The sequence below is a fragment of the Tachypleus tridentatus genome, chromosome 7 (genome assembly GCF_004210375.1).
Source record: "Tachypleus tridentatus isolate NWPU-2018 chromosome 7, ASM421037v1, whole genome shotgun sequence".
Taxonomy (NCBI): domain Eukaryota; kingdom Metazoa; phylum Arthropoda; class Merostomata; order Xiphosura; family Limulidae; genus Tachypleus; species Tachypleus tridentatus.
The window spans coordinates 168,091,175-168,114,266 of NC_134831.1; the positions used below are offsets into that span (position 1 = coordinate 168,091,175).

Sequence of the window (23,092 nt, forward strand, 5' to 3'; positions counted from 1 at the left end):
GGTAGGTGGTGATGACTAGCTGCCTTCCCTCTAGTCTTACACTGCTAAATTAGAGACGGCTAGCGCAGATAACCCTTGAGTAGCTTTGTGCGAAATTAAAAAAAAACAAGAAAAGCATTTACTCTCAAAAGTGAAAAATTTATTTGTTTAATAAACAACAACATAGATTACTCCAGCCCAAGTATAACCAATAATAAAGTCAATATCGATAGATATGTTAATTCAAATTTACATTTTATATTAAGAATAGTGAAATAGTACATTATATCACACTTTTTGGTAATTATTTTCTTAGCTTGGTTGTGCAGCAGGTTACATCAGGTGTCTTACACGTACGTCGAATATACTAAATCAATAATTATACAAATAATTACAATTTAATGCGTTAAATCAAATCGGCGAAGTTTGAACTGAAAATTTTATGAGTTGTTTCCACGAATATTTTTTTAAAGTACTTGAATAACTAAGTAAAAATTGCAAATGTTCTAAATCACTAACATTTTAACTATGATGTTCATCTAGTTCATCACTCGAAGTAATTTAGCTCATTATTCAAAATAAACATCTAAAAACGTGCGGAGTCTAATAACGTTTGTATAAAGATAACCAATGTATAAATAATTACTTTCTTTGTGAAGAACATTTTTATTTAGTACTTATTCGACCTTGGTCTAAACTTCAAGTAGTTAAAACAAAATATTTACATAAATATTTGTTGAGTTAAACTTATTCGCTCCTATATGCTTTGATATGGAAGACAAATCTTGAAGTAACATTATTTTGAAGATGTTAATAACATGATGATAGCTGATGTATCATGCTTGTACGGATTTACAACGCTATAATTAAGGGTTCTATTTCTCTCGGATAGTCTTATGTGGGTTTGCTATAAGAAAGCAGACAAATACTGGCTTAATAGAATGGCTATTTATTATGAGTCTACTCGTTACTAATTTTTGAAGAACTAGTGTTGTTAAAAAAGTTTCACAGTTATTCATGGTATATTTACTAAAAACAGTTTTTCTTAGTACACATTATTTCAAAATCAAAATTCATAACAAGATGTTGTTATTGGAAATTTTTGGCTGAATTTTATGATAAGTTTAATAATTTTTTTTTTTTTTTAATTTCTCGGAAAGTTACGAAAGGGCTATCTTCACCAGCTGTCCTTAACTTAGCAGTGTAAGAAAAAAGGGAAGGCAGCTAGTCATCACCACTCACTGCCAAATCATGGGCTACTCTTTTACCAACGAATAGTGGGATTAACCGTCAAATTATAGCGCCCCCCACGACTGAGAGAGCAAGGATGCTTGGTTTGACGGGGATTCCAACCCGCGACCCTCAGAGTACGAGTCGAGTGCCTCAGCCACCTGACTCTACAGGGCCATGTTTAATAATATTAAAAATACTAATTTGGTTGTTATCACACGTCATATTTTCAAGAAATATATTTCGTCAGTAGATCGCTATATTATTGCCCTCTGGTAAGTAAAATAAATTATATTAGTTGTTTTGTGTTTGATATCAAAAATTAAGTTGTCAAATATGATAATTGATAACTTTTTAATAGAAAATTTGTAATAAAACTCCAACTTAAACGTAAATTTATTATTGAATCAATAAAATAATTAAATTTCTCAACATTCACCTAAACTTATACACAGTACAGTGGTACTGGTAGTTTAGTATAAAATATTTTGTAAGGTTTATCTGATACTCCGTGTTCTATTCGTCAGTGATAACAATATTATATGTTGATGACATCATTATGTATAGATTAATATATATGTAAAAACGGCTCTTTCGGTTGAGAAAATATTTTACGAAGAGGAGCGAACTTAGGACTCGTACTATGGACTCGTTGTTCGCTCCTCTTTGTAAAATATTTTCTCAACCCAAATGAGCCTTTGTTACATACATATTTTTCTCTACAAGTGGGTTTTTTTCTCCACATCACTGATTATTATATATAGATTTTTTAATTTGTTGATGTTACTTATAAATAAATGACATATTTGTTCACTTGTGAGTTTAGTTTTTAAATTTTGCGAATCAATGACATTATTTATATTGATACAATTAACTACAGAACATTTCCAAGACTTTTGGTCTAAGGAATTTATGGTTGGTGCAGGTAACAGCATTAGTTAAGAATATAGGAAAGTGCCAAGCTTAGCCCTGCATACTTAAAGGCTGACATCAATATATGTTGATAAACGCCATTCTTCTAAGGACTGACTGTCAAATATGGTGTGGCTTCATCAATATAACACAGTTAGCCATAAAAGTCCATATTAAACTGTCTGTTATACCGTGACATGAAAGATCAAACAGGAATTAATGATACACTGGATGTATCTTCCCAGGCTTCAGAATGTCTCTGGAAAATTCTTGTGAATGGACTTTGATGGCGTTGTTTAATAAATGGGTACAAATGTGGGAATGAGATGGGGGTGACTGGAGATTAAATACAATGTACAAAACTTTCCCTCCATAGAAATTTTCTCACAGGCCCATCACATAGAATATTGTCGGTGGTGGAAGAAGAGTCTGCAGATATGTTCTTGTATCATTACCATGGTGTATGAATATCCAACAGCTGAATAGATTGTATGCAAGTAACGTAAGCATGATTAATAGGAGACCGTATACTTATAGAATGAATAACTTTAACGCAAAATTACTCTTCGCAGTATGAAAGTTTAGGTACGCTAAAAAAGTGACACTCAAATCCCACTTTTTATTTTGATGAGAGTAGTTCAAGAAGTGGCGGAAGACGATTTAAAAGAAACGGTTACTTTGTTTCTTGGACTACGATCAGACATTTTGCTTTGGTTGACAGATAATAGAGATTGTGGAGAAAACTTATATGAATACTTGTTTTTATTTTATAAAAATTAAACACGAAACATATTCTCTGTTTCAATTTCAACTATAAAAATAAATTATGATAATGAATGATATGCCCTCCAGTCTTCAAACCAGGTGTTTTTTAGAAAAGTAGCCATTTCTCTATCAATATTGTTTCGTCACGTGGCTGTTCACTACACTCTCTTGTACTTCTTGGCAGTCTGCCGGTATTACTTTCATCGTTTCAAATACCTTTTGTACTTCATATATAAAGCCCAGCATGGCCAGATGGGTGAAGGAGTTTGACTCGTAATCTGAAGGACACGGGTTTGATTCCCGGTTGCAGCAAAGATGCTCTCCCTTTCAGCCGTGTGGGCATTATAAAGTTACAATCAACCCCACTATTAGTTGGTAAAAGAGTAGCCTAAGAGTTGACGGTGGGTGGTGACGACTAGCTGCTTTCCCTTTGTCAACGAAATTCACATCTCATGTCAGTCGTTAGGCATATTAAGCGGCAGCCAAAAACCACCCTCAATCCAATTCTGAAGTAAATCACAGCGAATAGTTTTTACTTCTCTCTCTGTAAAACCGTCTCATGCACTTATGTCGCCATCGATCCTGAAGTCTGTATCCATGAAGCTGTGTTACCCATGGTCTTTGAGACAAAGTTCCTGGTGTTTATTTGTGACCGTAAGCTGACCTTTATATCACACATCAATCAGTTACCAGTCAAATGTACAAGAGCACTGAACATCCTCCATGTCTTCTCTTGCGCCACTTGTGGAGCTGATCGACGTTCTATGCTAAAGATACATCGTGCTCTTTCTTATTCGATCAAACTATACTATAGGTCACTGGTCTATGGCTCTGTTAGGACCTCAGACTTCAAGTTGCTGAATCGCATTCATCATCAGGGGCTTCGGCTTTGCACCGGGACTTTCCGCAATTCCCCAGTGCAGAGCTTGTACCCAGAGTCTCGTGAACATCCTCTACACCTCTGCTGTTTGCAACTGTCTTTACTGGATGCTTCAAAACTTCGATCCTTACAACAGCATCTCACCTGAGATCGTGTTATGCTTCCTCGGAGGGTTATGTTTTTCAAAACAGATGATCTACCATTGCTTCTTTGTATCCAGGCTTAGTTAAATGAATTGTGTCTGTCTTTGGATAACATTGCTGTATCCACTGGTCAATACTTCCCACCATGGCTCATTACGGGTTTACAACTTCAAAATCAGGGTTTCGATTCCTCTCAGTAGACTCAGCAGATAGACCGATGTGGCTTTGCTATAAGAAAAAAACACACACACTTCCATAAAGTACATGCGATTGTGCTGCCCTCTATGCTTTAGAACAATACTGTAACCCTAGGGATTTCCAATGCCTAAGAATATGGTGAAATCAGAAACTGAGTATTTTTAATTAAGTTTTTGCGAAAAAAAGTAAATTATATGGAATAAATATTATACACCGAACGCTGGATCACTAAGTATAAACAGAAATAACAAATGATACTCTTTCCGTGATATATAAAGTATTCTGTAGATGAAGGAACAGATGTTGGACAGTAAGTAGGAGATTTTTAAATGTGTTTACATGTACACATATTTTTATTTTATTAAAATTCACAATTCACGATATTATAGTGAATAATATGTTCACCAGAGTCTACAAATCAAGTGTTTTACAGAAGAAGCCTTTCTCGCTCGATATTGTTTCATCATCTAGCTGTTCATCTATGGTCTCTTGCACTTACTGGCAGTCTGCCAGTATTAACTTCATTCAAACATTTAACTTTTTCGTCCATGGAGCAACTGGTGAGCAACTCAACACATGTAAATATTTTTTTTACAAACACGAACAACCTCTACTTAGATAATTAAAAAGTAAAAGAAACATGATAAATAAAACAGTATTCAATAAACGGTTAAATGTAAAGAAATACTCTTAATTTTTTTCAAAATTCTTTTGGGTTGTTCTTAGTTTTTCTAAGTTTTTACAAAAGTTCTGCCAACTTATTTCTTTCGCTACTTTAATTTGTTGTTTAATTTTTGCATTTGTTCTGTTGATCTGTGTTCGATGATCGGGTCGCGTGTTCGTCTTAACTGCCTACGTGTGATTATTAGTGAGTGAATTTCCGGTGTTAAAGTCCACTGATTATATCAGCGTTTTTTCCTTGTTTTTGGAATCGTGTTTTTAATGGCTTTGTGTATGACTTCAGTAACTTGCTTAACATAGTTGTCTAATTCTATTTTATTGTTAACATGTTCAGTTGAGTGTGGTAGATAGAAATCTAGTGAAGCATTGAAAGTGAGCCAGTGTTTTAGTGTATGTGTACCTCGCTGTGGGATGGCGCTGGTGAATTACACAGGAAATGGGGAAATGGTCCCTTGTGATTTCATCATGTACACTAAAGCAAGAGATTCTGTTTACTGTGTCCTTGGGAGCTGTGATGAAATCGAGAACAACATATGAGCCGTTCGCAACTGAAAAGTGTATAGGTGTATGGTCTTTAATTGTCTTCTCATGTTGTTTATGGAAATAATATTTTTTAGAATTGACCCTCTATGCGTGTTTCTGTTTCCTCTTAGCTCTGTGTGTGAGGAATTAAAGTCCCCTATGACAATTTTCGAATAATTAGTTTCTTACTTTGATTATATAGTAAGTTACATGTAATTGCCTTAATGTTGGAATTTGAAATAGAATCAACGTGTTGAAGTAAATACAGGAAGCACCGCTGAAAACCGGGTTTCGATACTCATGGTGGGAAGAGAACAAGTAACCCATTGTATAGCTTTGTGCTTAATTCCAAAACAAACCAAACAAACAAGTACAGGAAGTCGTTTCATATTATATTAAACGTATCTCAAACAGAAGTACCTACAGCATTATTATGGACCAGGTATTATATAGAAAACATATTCTTGCACTGTGATATTACAATGTGTTTCTTCTGGTGTTAGTCTATTTAGAATCCTATATTGTTGAACTATTTAAAAGTTGGAACCATAAACAAAATATAAATTGTAAAGTATAGGAAGTTGATTAGTATTTTATTTTGTGTATCTGATGATGAAAAATCAATAGCAGTCTCACGGTGTAGCGATTAACTACAGAAAACACTTACACTTTATAAATTAACTGTAAACATTCCCGTATGGAGTCTATTTTGAAACATATACAGTTGAACTATCAATAAAGCTGGACCGAGAACTTAAATAATTTGTGACTAATAAAAACTATTTTTTGAATGTATTACCTGGTAAGAAGTATGATAATAACTATAAGATAGAATATGTTTAAAATTGATGTTATTATTTTGTCACACATATGAAAGATGTAAAAAATAATACACATTATGGTCCACTAGATTTATGAGGGTGTTGATGATATTTGGTTGTAAAACACGATGTGTAATTCTCAATAATAAAGCCTTCTGTTAAAGAGCTATAATATTTATTGGTAAAATATTACGCTTCATATCCATTTGCAACTGCCGACAGACCCGACATGGCCGTGTGGAATAAAGCGTTCCACTCGTAATATGAAGTTACGCGGGTTCGAATACCCGTCGCACCAAACATGTTCGCCCTTTTAGCCGTGAGGGTTTTATAATGTAATGGTCAATTCCACTATTCGTTGGTATAAGAGTAGCCCAAGAGTTGTTGTTGGGTGATGATGGCCAGCTGTCTTTCCTTTAGTCTTACACTGCTAAATTAGGGACGACTAGCGCAGATAGCCCTCGTATAGCTTTACGCGAAATTCCAGATCAAAAAAAGCAAGTGCCGACCAATTTTTTATTAAACACTAGTTTGGTCATTACACAGACATTATACTATATGTCCAACAGTTCTATCAAATATTGTCAATGTTACATATGTTATTTTCACGTTACATTGTTATCAATCTATGTATTGTCGAGAACAACGTTAAATAAATCTATCTTTGCGGTGGGATTCTTTTTCTGAAGCGGAGAGTTCTGTTCCCTGACGAGCGCTTGAGAATAGAATATCTTGGCTCATGGTGTTTTCCACACATACTGTAGCTCTGTCACTTTGAAGTTTCGCCACTCAAAACCAGCAAACCAGTAAACGTTACACTATAGTTGTTTTCATAAATCCTCACATAAACCACGATGTTACGGTACACGTTAAAACATTAGCGAAACGATGAGCAACTCAGTTCTGTGACAACTTCACAAGAAAAAAAATTCTTAATCTCTAAATTTTCTAAATAAGTACAAGTAAAGAAGACGACAGATTAAACTTTACAAATAATTAGGTAAGAGTTTCAGATGTTTGAAACTGTAGAGCTTTAGTATTCGGTACAAATGATTCTGTCATGTGACAAACAGTAGTTTGTCATCACACTCGGCCCGGCATGGCCTAGCGCGTAAGGCGTGCGACTCGTAATCCGAGGGTCGCGAGTTCGCGCCCCCGTCGCGCTAAACATGCTCGCCCTCCCAGCCGTGGGGGTGTATAATGTGACGGTCAATCCCACTATTCGTTGGTAAAAGAGTAGCCCAAGAGTTGGCGGTGGGTGGTGATGACTAGTTGCCTTCCCTCTAGTCTTACACTGCTAAATTAGGGACGGCTAGCACAGATAGCCCTCGAGTAGCTTTGTGCGAAATTTCCAAACAAACAAACAATCATCACACTGAACTAAGGGTTCAGTCCTGCTATGGCTAGGTGGTGAGTGAGCTCGACTCGAATTCTAAAGGTAGCGAGTTTCAATAGCCGTCTCATGAAACTTGTTGGCCTATTCAGCCAAAGAGGATTATAAGTGTCGGTTAAGCCCAGATTTGTAAATAAAAGAGTAGCCAAGAGTTGGCGGTTGATATTAATGACTATTTGCCTTCTTTCTGATCTCACACAACGTAATTAGGTACAGCTAGCGTAGATAATTCTCGTGTAGTTTAATGGGAAATTTAAAAGTCAAACAAAGAAATAAAGATTGTGTCTATATGATTTAGGGTAGAAAAATCATTTTAGCAGCTTCAATACGTTTGGTGAAATAAAATAAATGTCTATATAGACACCTGTGTATTCTAAAGTTAAAATAACTAAGTATTAGCTATAATATCGCACATCGAGGCTCGTTTGTTCTGATGTTGCAATAGCTACGTGTGTTCTAGACGATTTATTGATATATAAACTATTTGTGTATATCCATTACATAAAAATTGTGTGTGCGGGGATTCAAATATTTTTTGACTATTTATATGGTACTATCTATTCCAACCTAATCACACAACTTAATTTCCACTTACAGTTTAAAGTTATTCCACCACTAGATGAGCCACGTTAACAGAAAATTTTACATGTAAATAACAAATAATCACTCAGTTTTTTCTTGGCTCAGTGTGAGTCTTTCTACATATCTCTATAATAATGTAATTTGATTCTTGACGTCAACTGTTTCTGGAATCATTCTGATTGGTTGTGATGTTCTTAGAACTGTGCATCTCATTAAAAATACAACTATAATAGTTGAGTATCAGGATCGTAATCTAATTGTATATTTACACTTGAATAAAATGCAGTAGAAATGTCTGATGGTTCGACGGTTCTTGGTGGTATTATTTTGAGTTGCGGTGGATGTGTGTGTTTTTCTTATAGCAAAGCTACATCGGGCTATCTGCTGAATCCATCGAGGGGAATCAAAACCCTGATTATTAGCGTTGTAAATCCGAAGACATACCGCTGCACTAGCGGGGGGCCTTGCGGTGGATGTGATACTTTAAGGCCATGAACTTGGGTTGAAGGAAAGAAATATTTTAAATAAGAAGAAAAACTTTAAAATCAAACACTGAACAAAGAGAAGGAAGATTATCAGTGAAAACTGTTATACCAGACACTTTAAACTGATGTAAAGAAATTAGTGTCTCAACGATTTGTTGTAAAAAAAGAATTATCTGCTATTCAGTATTTTATTGTTATCTTACAATTACCTTGGATATATTCTATGAGTTTCGTTTGCAAATTCGGCTAATAAATAACATTATTTGTTCTAATAAAATTAATTATAGGCCATTTCCACGATTTTTTCCGAGGTATTTTTGGTGCAGGTAAAAGGTTTAGTTAAGTATAAGAGAAATGGTGAGCTCAACGCTGTCAAACAAAATGTAATACAATACCATCAGCTACAAAATTCCATGCTATCCTATCTGCTATATCGGGACCTAAAAGTTCAAACTGGAATTAATAATATAACGTTCATAGACACCAAACGTAACTGTTCGGACCTCCATGTTTTTGGATTTCTTAGGATGTCTCTCAAAAGTCTTTGTACACGGACGTCGGTGGTGTTTGATAATTGTGAACAGATATGGGAAAGGCGAGGACTAAAAATTTAATGTAATGGAAACACTTTCCTTCAATCAAAATTTTCTCACAGACCCATCATATAGAATTCTATCGGTGATGAAAGAAGAATGTATACACTTGTCCTTGTATTATTTCAACAGTTTATGAATGTCCCACAGTTCGACTGGACCAGGTATAATCCGCTAGTTGGGAAAGTAGGTAGTTTTTATAAGCTGTCTTTCCTTTAGTTTAAGACTGCAAAATTAGGAACGAATAGCTTCGTACGAAATAAAAAAAAAGAAAAAAAATCGTATTGATGAACTAGAACTCTTACAGATGGTGTAATTATAGAAACAAAACGAAGAATTAGAAATTTAACGTTCTTTATATTGTTTAACCTTCTTTAATAATCGAGTGAAGCTTCACTTTGTATGCTGCCCTATACTTTAAAATCAATCTATTTTTTAAGTTATTAAAATTAAATTATTAGAAGGAACAAAATATATTATGAAAGTTTTATTTTTGATAAATGCTAAATTTAGGTTCTTATCATGGTTCATATTATAAATATTATCGTATATTTCTAATCTTCAAGATCTACAGTAAAACAGTTGGTAAACAAAAATATTTATACGGAATTTATTATCAATAGAGTAACAAATAAAACAAATAAATGTATTTGTTCATTTCTAATTTTGTAGCTGTACGACAGTCTACTTCTATATGATTAGAATAGAAAGTGAACCCCGTAATTTAGAATTACAAACTCTCAAAGTTGCCAGGGACTGAACGAAAAGAAACATTAGAAAAACATTGGCTTTCCAAGAATAAGATGGATGTTTTTAAATTACCGAGATATATTCAATATAAAAAAATTATATTTTGTAAGGTATTTAGTTGGGTCTGGCATGGCCAAGTAAGTAAGGCGTGCGACTCATAATCCGAGGATCGCAGGTTCGCGTCGCACCAAACATGCTCGCCCTCCCAGCCGTGGGGCGTTATAATGTCAATCCCACTATTCGTTGGTAAAAGAGTAGCCCAAGAGTTGGCGATGAATAGCTGCCTTCCCTCTAGTCTTACACTACTAAATTAGAAACGGCTCGGTGCAATGGGCTAACAACCTACTCACTCAAATACCTGTTGAGGAATCCGCAAGCGATTGCGGCCCTATGTTCCTTGATGGAATCTAATGGTGATAACTAACTAACTAAGGTATTAAGTTAAATACCGAAGTAAAACATTTTCAATAGATTATTGTATTATAGTTAAAACAATTTAAATATCATTCTTTTCTTTGTTCATGAAGATAAGGTAAAGCAGTGCCATCTATTGGAATAATGGTGTAAAGCTTTCTAGTTGAGAGTAAAATCACAGAACGTTAAATGAAAAGTTCATTTTTATATTAATAATTTCCCAATTTCAATATCACGTTACATTGGAACTTTTTTCGCGAATTTAATAAAATACTTATTAAATCCATTTTATTAAGGATTTACTTTACGTAACCAACTTGCTAACAGAGTATAAGTCCTAAGTTTAATAAAATTCCTCTCCCAGTGTTTTAATTTGTTTTACCTTAATTACTATAGAAACTATACAGCCAAATACATTGTACCCAAGTAACGTTAGCATGATGAAGGAAAAACATACAATTACATATTGAATAACTTTAACTTAAAATTACTCTTTGCAGTATGAAAGTTTGGTTACGCTACAAGAGTGACAGTTAAATCCCACTTTTTGGTGAGAGGAGAGTAGTCGAAGAAGTGTCCGGAAGACGATATCAGAGAAACGACTATGTTGAGTACACTGTTTCGTGGACTACGATACTTAGAAACAGAAATTTTGTTTAGGTTCTGTATAATAGACAGTGTGTAGAAAACGTTTAAATGTTCTCACAATTTATATATGTTTTTATGTTATTGAAACATAAATGTAAAACACATTTTCTGTTACGATGTCAACTACAAAAATTCATTATGATAGAAAATGATATGTCCACCAGTCTTCAAACCATGTATTTTACGCTAAAGTAGCCATTTTTCTGTACGTGATGTTTCAACACGTTTTTATTCACTACAATTTCTTGGCAGTTTGCCAGTATTACCTTCACCGTTTCAAATACATTCTGTATTTTATATACGCACCAAATATGCTCGCCCATATGCTCGCCCTTTCAGCCGTTAGGGCGTTATAATGTGACCACCAATCTCACTACTCGTTGGTAAAAGAGTATCCCAAGAGTTGGCGGTGGGTGGTGATGACTAGCTGCCTTCCCTCTAGTCTTACATTGCTACATTAGGGACAGCTAGCGTAGATAGCCTTCGAGTAGCTTTGCGCGAAGTTCAAAACAAAATCAAACAAAACAAAAATACTTTATATATTACAATTATCCTTAATTTTTTATTTCTGTTTTATGTATTATTTTTCCTTTTAACAATTTTTGTAAACCCGAGATTCGGAACAATGAAAATGGAAACTTGTTTCACATTTTTTGTCATTAAATAAAACATATGTTACGAGCGACTTCTCCTCGGTCTTAAGAGCAGTTCGCGGCAAAAATAACACTTTCCAGTACAATGAAAACAGTCTTCATCTGTACAGTTTTCACTTTTTCCTAAATTGTACTTTCCTTTCTGTGGACAACAGAAAAAGAAGATATAAAAATTATCGAACATTCAACACAAGATACTAAGGTGTTTAATTTGTTGTGTGATAACAGATAAGAGTTAGGATATTTTTCAAATTGATGTTTGTCTGTGACATAGCTTGAGTTATTCTCCAGCTAATGTCAATAATTTATTTAATACCTAGTGGCATTTTTTACGTAATACGCCACGACTGTATTTATGTTTTAGTTCTGACCGTTGATATTATAGAACATTATTTCGTGAATGTGATATAATTTTTTTTGTTGTCCGATGAAACATGACTTTATCATGTACAATGGTGTCTTCCTCTAATGTATCTATGTGGAATATGTTATTCTCCGACCTTGGGGTCCTACGTTACGTCTGTATCAAGTACTGTTACCATAATTACTTGATAAACAGTTTTAAAAAATATAGTTTAGAGATTATTTAATGTTTAATGAAATAAATTTTATTACGAGGTATGGGCCTGGCATGGCCTAGCGCGTTAAGGCGTGCGCTTCGTAATCTGAGGGTCGCGGGTTCGCGCCCGAGTCGCGCCAAAACATGCTAGCCGTCCCAGCCGTGGGGGCGTTATAATGATGTGGTCAATCCCACTATTCGTTGGTAAAAAACTCGCCCAAGAGTTGGCGGTGGGTGGTGATGACTAGCTGCCTTCCCTCTAGTCTTACACTGCTAAATTAGGGACGGCTAGTACAGATAGCCCTCGAGTAGCTTTGTGCGAAATTCCAAAAACCTAACCCATTACTAGGTACAAACGTTAAAGCAGCGTCACCTAGTGTAATAATGCAATAAGTAGAATAGAATTCCTTTTTTTGTCATCAAGTATTTTTCTGTTTTCGCTGTTGCTGTCCTTTCTAATATTTTCTTTCTCATTCAATAACTAGTTGTTAAAACCTTTTACTGAAAGTTTAGGTGCTTTTGATTAATTAGAACTTTTTGTTTGGCTTATCGAAGGTTGAGGTCAAAATGAAAAGCAAAATCTTGAAACGATATCTATTCTAAATAAACGTGTTTAACATTATTTCTTTATGACTGAGTAAAATAAATAAAACCAAAGTATAACAATATGTTACGTACAATTAAGATCATCAAGGTTTCTAACATAACAACCAAGAGGACTATATCATGTTGAGATATTTCAAATATTCATTGCTTCTGAAGAGATTCTTGTTTCATAATAAAGAAGTTTAACGACAGAATGTTTTCTTTCTCAGGCATGACAGAACGGTATAAAAAATCTAAACACTTTATTTCTTTGTCATAAGAACAAAGCCACGTTTATCTGTCTGCTGTGTTCGCTGGGGTATAATTACCCAGATTTAAATGTTTTAACTTCTTGAACTTACCGCTGTTCCATCGTGGATTATGTGAAGGCGTTCAGTTTGCTGTTTTAGAATTTAGCTTTATAAAAAAAAAATAGTGACGGTAAAACGTTTGTGTTCAACTTTACCTTAACACATAACGACAATAGCAAAACCTAACCACTTGAAAATCAAAAAGGTTTGGATGAAGAAAATAATTTTAATATGACGTTTTGTGTTTTTGGAATAAACAGCAAGCTATTTTCCACCGTCCCTAATATTTAATTACTGACCAGAGAGAATAAAGCCACATGATTAGCTGTCACTCGTTTATGATATAAATAATTTATAGAGACGATGAACTAGAAATGTGCGATCATTATTTATTCTCCAACAGTGAGGAGTTTCTTTAATGAAAAATAAAACGGTTTTTAGGCCAAGTCAAACTTTCCTCAGTCATGGTTGCACTTTAAATTATATAAAAATACGTTTTTTTAGGATGTTTTTTTAAAAGATAAGTTGTGAAGCAACTGTTGAAATTTTATGAGAAACATAAATCAAATTTAAATATTTAATGTGCTGGATAAGAAGAGTCTCCGATTTACGAAAGAAAATTTATGTAAAACTTAACATGTAATGATATTTGTAATATCAGTTAAAACAGTACTGGCAAACTAATAAGAAAAGAAAGTACCGAAGTGATAGTGAAAAAAGGGTTGAAACACATGTGTTCTAAATGATGTATCATGAAGTAAATGAATGTGTTGAATAAAACAGATAAATATAATATTAATATTGAATAATTAAAATCCGTATAAATAAAACAGTCTAATCGTATGAGTGATATAAGGGTTCATATGAGTTATTTGGACAGGCTCAAGAACTGATGAAACATTAAATTAAAAGTGTGGGTCAAATTGCAGGATAAAACTAGAATTAGAAGAAAGAGATTGACTGCCGATTCAAGACACCAGTGGGTCATATAAAGAGGTGATTCCATATTTTAGGATCTATTTAAACCATTCGGAATCAAGGAAATTGTAACTGATATGATGAAAAATGTCGGACATTGATCACTGTTTTTTAATACATATGACATTGTAACTGTTTGTCATTCACAATCTGGTGATAGTCAAGAAGTCTTTTGAAGATAATCAAAGTATGAACGCTTATCAGTTCTGAAAACCTGGATTCGATATCCATGGTAGGTCACAGCAACAACAGAAAATAATTTCATATAGTGTGTAATTGTTTGTAATTAATAGAGTACAGTTAATTATTTATATTCTTTAAGTATTTAACTGTATAATTTTAATTTTTAATAACCTTTAGATTAATATCAGATAATGTTTTATGGAATTCAATTATTCTTCACTAATTGCATAAAACATTTAAACTGTGTTGTCCTCTACCCTTTACGGCCTGGCATGGCCAGGTGGGTTAAGGCGTCCGACTCGTACTCTGAGGGTCGCGAGTTCGTCGCGAGTTCGAAACCCGCTCGCACCAAACATGCTCGCTCTTTCAGCCATGGAGACGTGATAATGTGACGATCAATCCCACTATTTGTTGGTGAAACAGAAGCCCAAGAGTTGGAGGTAGGTGGTGATGATTAGCTGCCTTTCCTCTTGTCTTACACTGCTAAATTAGGGACGGCTAGCGCAGATAGCCATCGAGTAGCTTTGCGCGAAATTCAAAAACAAACAAACCTCTACCCTTTAATACAATACTCACTGTGACCCTATAAATTTCCAATACTTCTCAAGACACTAAAATCTGGAAATGACAATTCATTAAGTTGTTACAATTTTTTTTTAAATTACATGAGATAAAATAGTATACACGATATATTGTATTGTTAAATATAAACACACATGCCAAGTGACACGTGGTAGGCAAGTAATCATGTGTTCCCTGTTGGTGTCTACCTTCATGTCAGTTCTCTGTGGTAGTTTTTATTCAGTTGTCTGGTGATGTGAAGAGTTTCTGAGCTTGAAACATTTTAGCGACCCTTCTGTGTGAATTCTTGTACGTCGTGAGAGGACGTCCCAGGTAAGGTTCCGTTCTTTCTGTTTACCTCTTTTGGGATCTAAACATACATCCACGTGACTGTTGTGCGTGGTGACAAGTGAAAGGGAGAAGAGGAACATGGTGGTTGAAAAGTCAATCTCTAACACACCACTTTGGTCAGAAATTCCTGTAGACGAGCGGCCTTGGGGTTCTCCACAAGAGTGCATCGGCTGGTCAACCAAGTACCAGTGTTGGATGTTCTAAATAGGTGTTGCGAACATTGTATCTGATGTATGGGAATAGTGCTCACGAAACCCTGGAGTTGCTGCAGTGCCTTTGTTTGGCATTGCACTGTGTCCCCTCGTAGGATTCTATGGTGGGTGAGGTCAGTAGGCACTAAAATAAATTTGTTATTAATGAGCCTCCAAATAAGAACTTAAATAAAATAGTGAAATACAGTTCATAAGTAAAGAACCACATCGTGAAGATACTGAGCAATAATCTTTAACATGTGTAACACCTGTACCTCATTTTCTTATATTACATTCTATTTCAGACAATCCTTTACGGCAAAAGTCTTCTTTCTTTATTTAGAAGGGACTAGAGGTTCTTGCTGGCACTCCAAAGTCAGTCACAAAGCTTTGCTATGGAGACATATGTTAGAAATATCCACATCTAAACACAGTGAACTCGTGTTTCATTCAAAAGCGATTAGGGATATACCCATTTAGGTTATGCCTCATGCTACTTTGAATTCGTCATGAGGAGTTATTGTTAAGAGGAGTTTAAAGAACATCCCCGAGTCGGTGATGCTTGCTTGTTTCTCCGCCCAAGGAGTTTTCTACAGTAAGGCGTATCTCCACTCGCAAAGACCGAATTATTATGCCGATCAATGTCCTCATTTTAACATTTACATTCACCGCATCCACCTGTCACCAACCAGGCAGGTTGTTTTAATTGCAAGGTTCCGTCATACATTCCAAACCATCTCAGATGTTTCTAGTGTCAACGGTTCGGTCACTCGAAGACATTATGTCGTTTTTCTTGACGAGTTAAAACATCATTTACCCTGAGGTACAAAAGTTTCTGTCCACCACTTCATGTTGGACAAATGCTGCTGTACTTCGTTCCACTAGTACAGTGGGAGTGCAGACGGATCTTTCTGTGCCTCTAAAGGAATCGTTCTCAAACTACATGAAAATTCGCTTGACTTCAATGGTTAAAAAAGTTGATGAATCAATGTCAATACCCATATCTTTCCCTGGAATTCATTCCAGCAAACCTCAAGATACACTTCTTTTGGTTCTGGGTACGGGCATTTCCTGGGGAACGTTCTTCTTCCGGCCCAAGATACAAAACGATGATTGGTTCACGTTCTCCATCGTTAGAATCCTTTTGCAGCAACAAAGACACATGGCAAGATCCATAGATGTCAATATACTTCCCTTCAATAAAAAATTAAGAAATAAACGTGGTCATAAACGGAATGGCTTTCCACCCAATTCATCTAAACATAAATAAAAGGGCGGACTTGATGCAATGGAACAATCAAAGTTTATGTTCTAATCTGGATGACATATAAGCATTGATTGCTTCCTACCATCCTGTAAAATTTACTTTACAGGAAACAATTCTGAATTCTACCGATATAGACACCTTTCGGCAGTTTTCTTTGTACAGAAATGACAGGTTTTGTGATGGAGGAGTGGAGAGAATGGTAGCATTGTTGGTTGATCAGCATGTGCCCACTCTGTCTTTGTCACTTGACATACACTTGTAGTTCGTAGATATCCGTGTTTTCTTGGGTCGAACCATCACTCTTTGTTCTCTCTACCTGTTGTCTGGAAGGACCTATGGTTAATCAGAAGTTGATGTTTTCACTGAATAGTTTCCGTCTCCTCTTTAATCCTCGTGGAATTAAATGGAAAAAATCCCCTCAGGCGAACTTCTCATATTGATGGTAGGGGTAGATTTATAGAGCGTATGCTCTCAGATCACAATCTTTCTTTTTTCAATACTGGTTCTTATACTTATTTTAATGCACCAAGTCAGTCCATTACTGCTATTGATCTCACAATTTGTTCCCGTTCACTATTCCCCACCTTATCATTTTCCTATAATTTTGAGAAGACTGGCTGTGGTCGATGCCACACGACCAGCGAGCGACACGGGAACCTGGATCATACCAATCTGCCTTCTTTCACTGCTTTCGCAGAACTTGATCCTGACATTGTGTGTAAGCCATCAAAGGACGACTGCTTAGCAGTAGTGACTGATTGTATTATACAGGCAGCTGCTCAATGTATTCCTAAAACCTCTTCATGTTTTCCACGATATCCTCGTCGGAGGAGGAATCCTGCCTGCTACATGCTATTCAGCTGTATAGTTTTTATTGTAATTGTAAGAAAACAGATTAAAATACTGGAAAGGAAATTTTATGAAACTTAGGACTCATCTCTGGGAGTGGTAACCAGGTGGTCACGTAAAGTAAAGCCTGAAATTAACATATCCTTCGAAAGTGTAAAACATTTTCAAAATGTCTGGTGTTACAGTTTCTCACAAATAATTTAAGTGACTTCCTCATTCACTTTCTTTAGTGGTTTTTTTTTGTTATTGCAAATATTTCTTTAATTCTACCAAAAGTTAGGTCTCTAAAGAGATTTTTCACTTAAGTAGCAAATTGCTCTAAGACGAATAACTTTTGTGAGAAATCCATTTTTTTGTCATTTAGTTACCACAAAATTCATTTCTTTCAGAATATAATAAAAACAACTAATGTTTATACTCGTTTTGTCTCGTGTGTTGCGTCACTCTTCTTGTACCATGACTTGTTCTGTTCTTCTTATTTCAAGACACTTGACATCATGTTGTTGTTCTTTACATGATGATTTAAAAATTAGTTGAAATTTGTGTTTAACTTAAGGCTGTGATATCCAAAACCTTTCTTAATCAATAAATTCTGAGCTAATGTCACCCAAAATAAAAATATCTTCACCATTTCTCCAGGAATCGTACTTTAGTCATTCTCACCTTTTCCAAGGATTTCGAAAATACTCTAGGATAAACTGTTCTAGTAAAGTAACTTCAACATTGACTATCACAAAATCTACTGTAGCCTTATTAAGTGAGTTGTGGTGCTTTGGTTTAGTTCTGTTTTGTGCAGAAAGTCCGTGTTTATTTTGTGGAACTGACGTTAGTAGCGCAAACGTGATTTCTCATTTGCAAGTCGTTAAATTTTGTTACGTTTTACTATTGTCGTTAATTGTTTAAGTATTGTTGAACACAAACGTTTTACTTATTATTTCTTAAATTGATGAAACTAGATTCTATAACAGCTATACCAATGTCTTCAAATAGTTCCCTATGGGACAATAATATCTGGGATTTTACTACAGACAGACCAATCTGGTTTTGTTCGTATAACAAACAAACAAAGTATTCAGATATGTATACCGTTCTGTGATATCGGAGAAATGAAACACTCTATCTTTCAACTTTATTAATATGAAACAACAAACTCTTCAGAACCAGTGTATATTAGAAATAGCATCACGTGATTTAGACAGGTTTGTTAGAAAGTTAAAAACCTAGATAACCTTAATTGTTTATAGTATATGTGGTTATCGTTTGATTTTATTTATTTTACTTAGTTTTTAGTTTTAAAGAAATAATGTTAACACCTTTACTTTGAATGCATGTCGATTCATCAATTGTTTATTGATTTTAACTAAAATCTGGGAGCTTATAGTTCGGAGCAAGTTAACCAGAAGGCAAGTAATTACCAAATTATCTGTAAGAGCTATCTAATATTTACTATTTAAGTATAAGTGTTTTAAACTGCTTGCCGATCTCCTATCGTACACTCATGTGATTATTTCAAGTATTCTAAAGTATTTTTGTAGGTAACTACTTAGTTTATAAGAGACTTTAAATTCTTTTAGTTCGGTGAGAAACTGATAACATCGAGAACTTACAATGTTATATTTCAGGTTTATATCCATCGTGTTGTCTCAAAAAAACATTGTCAGCTACGTGCTTAATAACAACCAAATACGTAAATTAATTCTATTATATACGTTTATTGATAATGAAATTATACGTGAAAACTCTTGTATACTCAGAGTTATTCGCTTTCTCTTTTACCAAAGCTGTCCAAAACCAAATCCACGTTCAAAACGAGATTGAGCACGAGTAACACAACAATAGGTAGGAAGAACATCACAGCAAGTATACGACGCCATCTCGGCAAGTCCCTACAGCTTCTCTCACGAAAGAAAAATCACATCATTAGAAAACAAATCACTGATAATATTTTAAATGACTTTTGTCGTCACTATTTATATATTTGGGAAGCCTAATTAATAAACATTATGTTTATAGAACTTTTAATATTATGTCATTGCAAAGTTTAACCAATGATGTAGCAAAAGACGTCAGAAACTATAATTATATTTAATAGCTACGTTAATTTGTTTACTTTCTCAATAAAACCTCCTACTATTAATTTCTAAACCAATCTACTTTCTTGTTTTCAGAATAGTATCTTATGTAAAATTTCAGTCATATATTTTAAGATAATGCTATTCGTCAAGTTAAAATATAACACTATGATTACGTGTATAAAAATCTACTTTCCATTGCTTCACCAAAGGTACATAAAAATCCTCTACACAAACGTCTTAAAGTAATCTTCTGTTGGCTAGCTAGCCCACTAAATACCGCATTTTGCGCATTGTAAGACGACACATCGTGAAAGACGTACACTAATTTTCGAAAAACATTTCTAAGAAAATAAAAGATTTTCTCAGCAACCAACAATTAATTTTTAAAATGCGTATTACATTGTATGAAATACGGTATATTGTTCTCACAGCAGTGGATTGTATGTTATAACAAACATGACCACAACATCTGATGAATCATCTAACAACTGTCGAATTTAAAATGTAATATCCCTCACTTTTAGTTTTGTATTCAGTTGTAAGAACAAACGTAATTTCAATTAAAATACTAACTTTAAATGTGATAAGGGCAAGTTTTATAAAAAAGCACTGTTGTGTCACCTTGTGTTGCTGTTTATTACATGAAGTGATTTTGAAATAATTTTAAATTTTCTCTTTAAATTAAATTAGTGTAAAATATTTATTCCTCAACAGAAGTATATTATTTTTTACATTCCCTCACGGGAAACACAGTCAAGTTCGAATTTTTATATACATATTGTTATAAACTATTTTACTTTTATTAAATATTATGTAACAGACCTCCATTAATAACAAACAAGAAATAAACATTGTAATAAGTTCTAAACAATAAAGACAAACGTAACTTATAATTGATATTTCTATCATAACGTTTAAACTGTTTATATGAATTAAGTCTTGAAGAATTTAGAATCTTACCTGGAGTTGCTTCCAACAGTGTTGTAAACAACAAAAGTATAATAATTGAACTTGTCTTCATTTCTCCGAGCTGTTTTAAAATCAGTATTGATGTAGTTAGTGAAATGTTACTTTGAACGAAGCCTAAAATAAAACCTGAAAACTCAGTACAACTCATGAATTATATATCTTATTAGCTACAGAAATATCAGAACACAGGTACTTTTTATGCACGGAAGTAGAAAGTTACAGTAAAACGAGGTTCTCGATCTATCACAGGGACACTAAAACCATTATAATTACCGCACGACATGTAATGTATGATTTTTCAAAGACAAAACATTTTCTAAATACCTATGAAACACACAATTTATTTTATATTGAAAATTTTCTCATCCTTCATGTTTCTCTTAATTTAATAAAGACAATTTATATTTAAAAAACAAGAACAAGACCCGACCGATCAACCAAAACACACAGAAAATAAGTTTAACAATAGATAGAAAAACGTTAAAGTTACCATGTGTGTAACGAAATGTCGACTTGTAAATTAAAAACAAAATATTAGTTTCTGACCACAAGATAATAAGAATTATTTAATCAAATACTTAAGATATATACATAGTATAATATTCATTATAATTATTATTATAAAGAAATATTGTCAAACAAGATATAAATATCATATTATCAAGGGCTGCTAAATTACTAGGAACTTCCACTACGTTTTACTGGAGTGTAAATATACAATTAGACTACGATCCTGATACTCAACTATTATAGTTGTATTTTTAATGACATGCACAGTTCTGAGAACATCACAACCAATCAGGATGATTCCAATAACAGCTGACGTCAAGAATCAAATTACAGTATTATAGACCATAGAGACATGCAGAGACAGACACTGAGCCAGTATAAAACTGTAAGAGATTATTTGTTATTTACATGTAAAACATTTCCGTTAACGTGGCTCATGTAATGGTGGAATAGCCTTAAAACTGTAAGTGTAAATGTAGTTGCGTGATTTGGGTGGAATGGATATTACCATGTAAATAGTGAAAAACTGTTTGAACCCCCGCACACACAATTTATATATAATGGATGTATACAAATAGTTTATATTTCAATAAATCGTGTGGGACACACATAGAACAAACAAGCCTCGATGTGCGATATTATAGCCAATACTTTGATATTTTAACATTAGAATGCACCCCAAAGGTGTCTATATAGACATTTCTTTTATTTTACTAAAGGTATACAAACTGCAAGGGTGATTTTTCTACTCTAAATCATGTAGACACTCTGTTTTTTCTTTGTTTCACTATTAAATTTCCCACAAATCTCTATGAGAATTATCTACGCTATCCATTTCTAATTTAGCTGTATGAGATCAGAAGGAAGGCAGATAGCCATCACTATCCACCGCCAACTCTTGGTTACTTTTTATTTACAAATTGTGGGATTAACCGTCACTTATAACGCATCTACGGCTGAAAGGCCCAGCAAATTTTATGGGACGAGGATTCGAACACGCGACTCATAATTCGAGTCGAGCTCGCTAATCACCTGGCCATAAGGGGCGGTATACATTTACTTAGTTCAGTGAGACGACATACTCCTGTTTTGTAAAGCTCTACATTTTCAAACAGCTGAAACTCTTACCTGATTATTTGCTATGGTTAATATGTCGTCGTTTTTACTTGTACAGATTAAGAATGTTTGTAGTAAGTTAATAAAGCAGATGTGTTTTCTGTGGTTAATCACTACACTGTAACACTGCTATTCATTTTTCGTCATCAGATACATAAAATAAAATACTAAACGACTTCCTATACATTACAATTTAGATTTCGTTTATAGTTCCAACTTTTAGAGAATTCAACTGTATACGATGCTAAATATAATTATACCAGAAAAACATATCGTTATACCACAGTGTAAGAATATATTTTGTATATAACAAATGGTCCATAAAAATACTGTAGATACTTCTGTATGAGAAACGTTTAATAAAATACCAAATGACTTACTGTACTTGTTTGTTCTGGAATTCAGCACAAAGTTATACAATGGGCTATCTGGGCTCTGCTCACAATGGGTATCGAAACCCGGTTTTTAACGGTGCTTCCTATACTTTAACACGTTGTTTCTGTTTCATGCTTTAGCGTTAACACAATTACAGATAAGATGCTAAATGATCAAACCAAGAAACTAGTTGTCCGTATAATAATAACAGTGTACCCAGACAACCAACTGTCAAACATAACACTCTCTTTAGTTCAGTAAATGAAAACTTACTCATCTTTTAAGATTTACTATTTCACACTTATTTATGAGTAGTGTATTTTGTAATCTAATATATGTCCGTGTAAAATTTAAAAAGCTATAGTAACCAACTCAAATTAAACATTAATTTTTATATAATAATGGTCTTCACACGAGTTTAGGTAAATGTTTTTTTATATATAAATAGATAACAGATTGACTTTACAACAATATTAAAATGACTTCTCATAATTTTACAACTGTATCAAATTTCAAATGAGTTAAAGTTATTCAATATATAATTGTATATTCTTTAATTTACC

The 23,092-nt window shown here is 34.0% G+C and overlaps 3 long non-coding RNA genes across 3 annotated transcripts in view; 1 reads left to right on the forward strand and 2 right to left on the reverse strand.

The window, feature by feature from the left end:
• The window catches only part of LOC143257163 (uncharacterized), a 280,947-nt gene that overhangs the window by 158,272 nt on the left and 99,583 nt on the right, over positions 1-23,092 (reverse strand). The gene's annotated exons all lie outside the window — the stretch shown is intronic.
• LOC143257160 (uncharacterized) lies at positions 8,360-19,629 on the forward strand. The gene is made up of 3 exons (XR_013031709.1): positions 8,360-9,370; positions 10,849-10,954; positions 19,266-19,629. It is a non-coding gene; the product is annotated as an uncharacterized LOC143257160 (long non-coding RNA).
• Positions 19,177-21,230, reverse strand: LOC143257159 (uncharacterized). The gene is made up of 3 exons (XR_013031708.1): positions 21,019-21,230; positions 20,520-20,589; positions 19,177-19,376 (listed from the first exon to the last, which is right to left on the reverse strand). It is a non-coding gene; the product is annotated as an uncharacterized LOC143257159 (long non-coding RNA).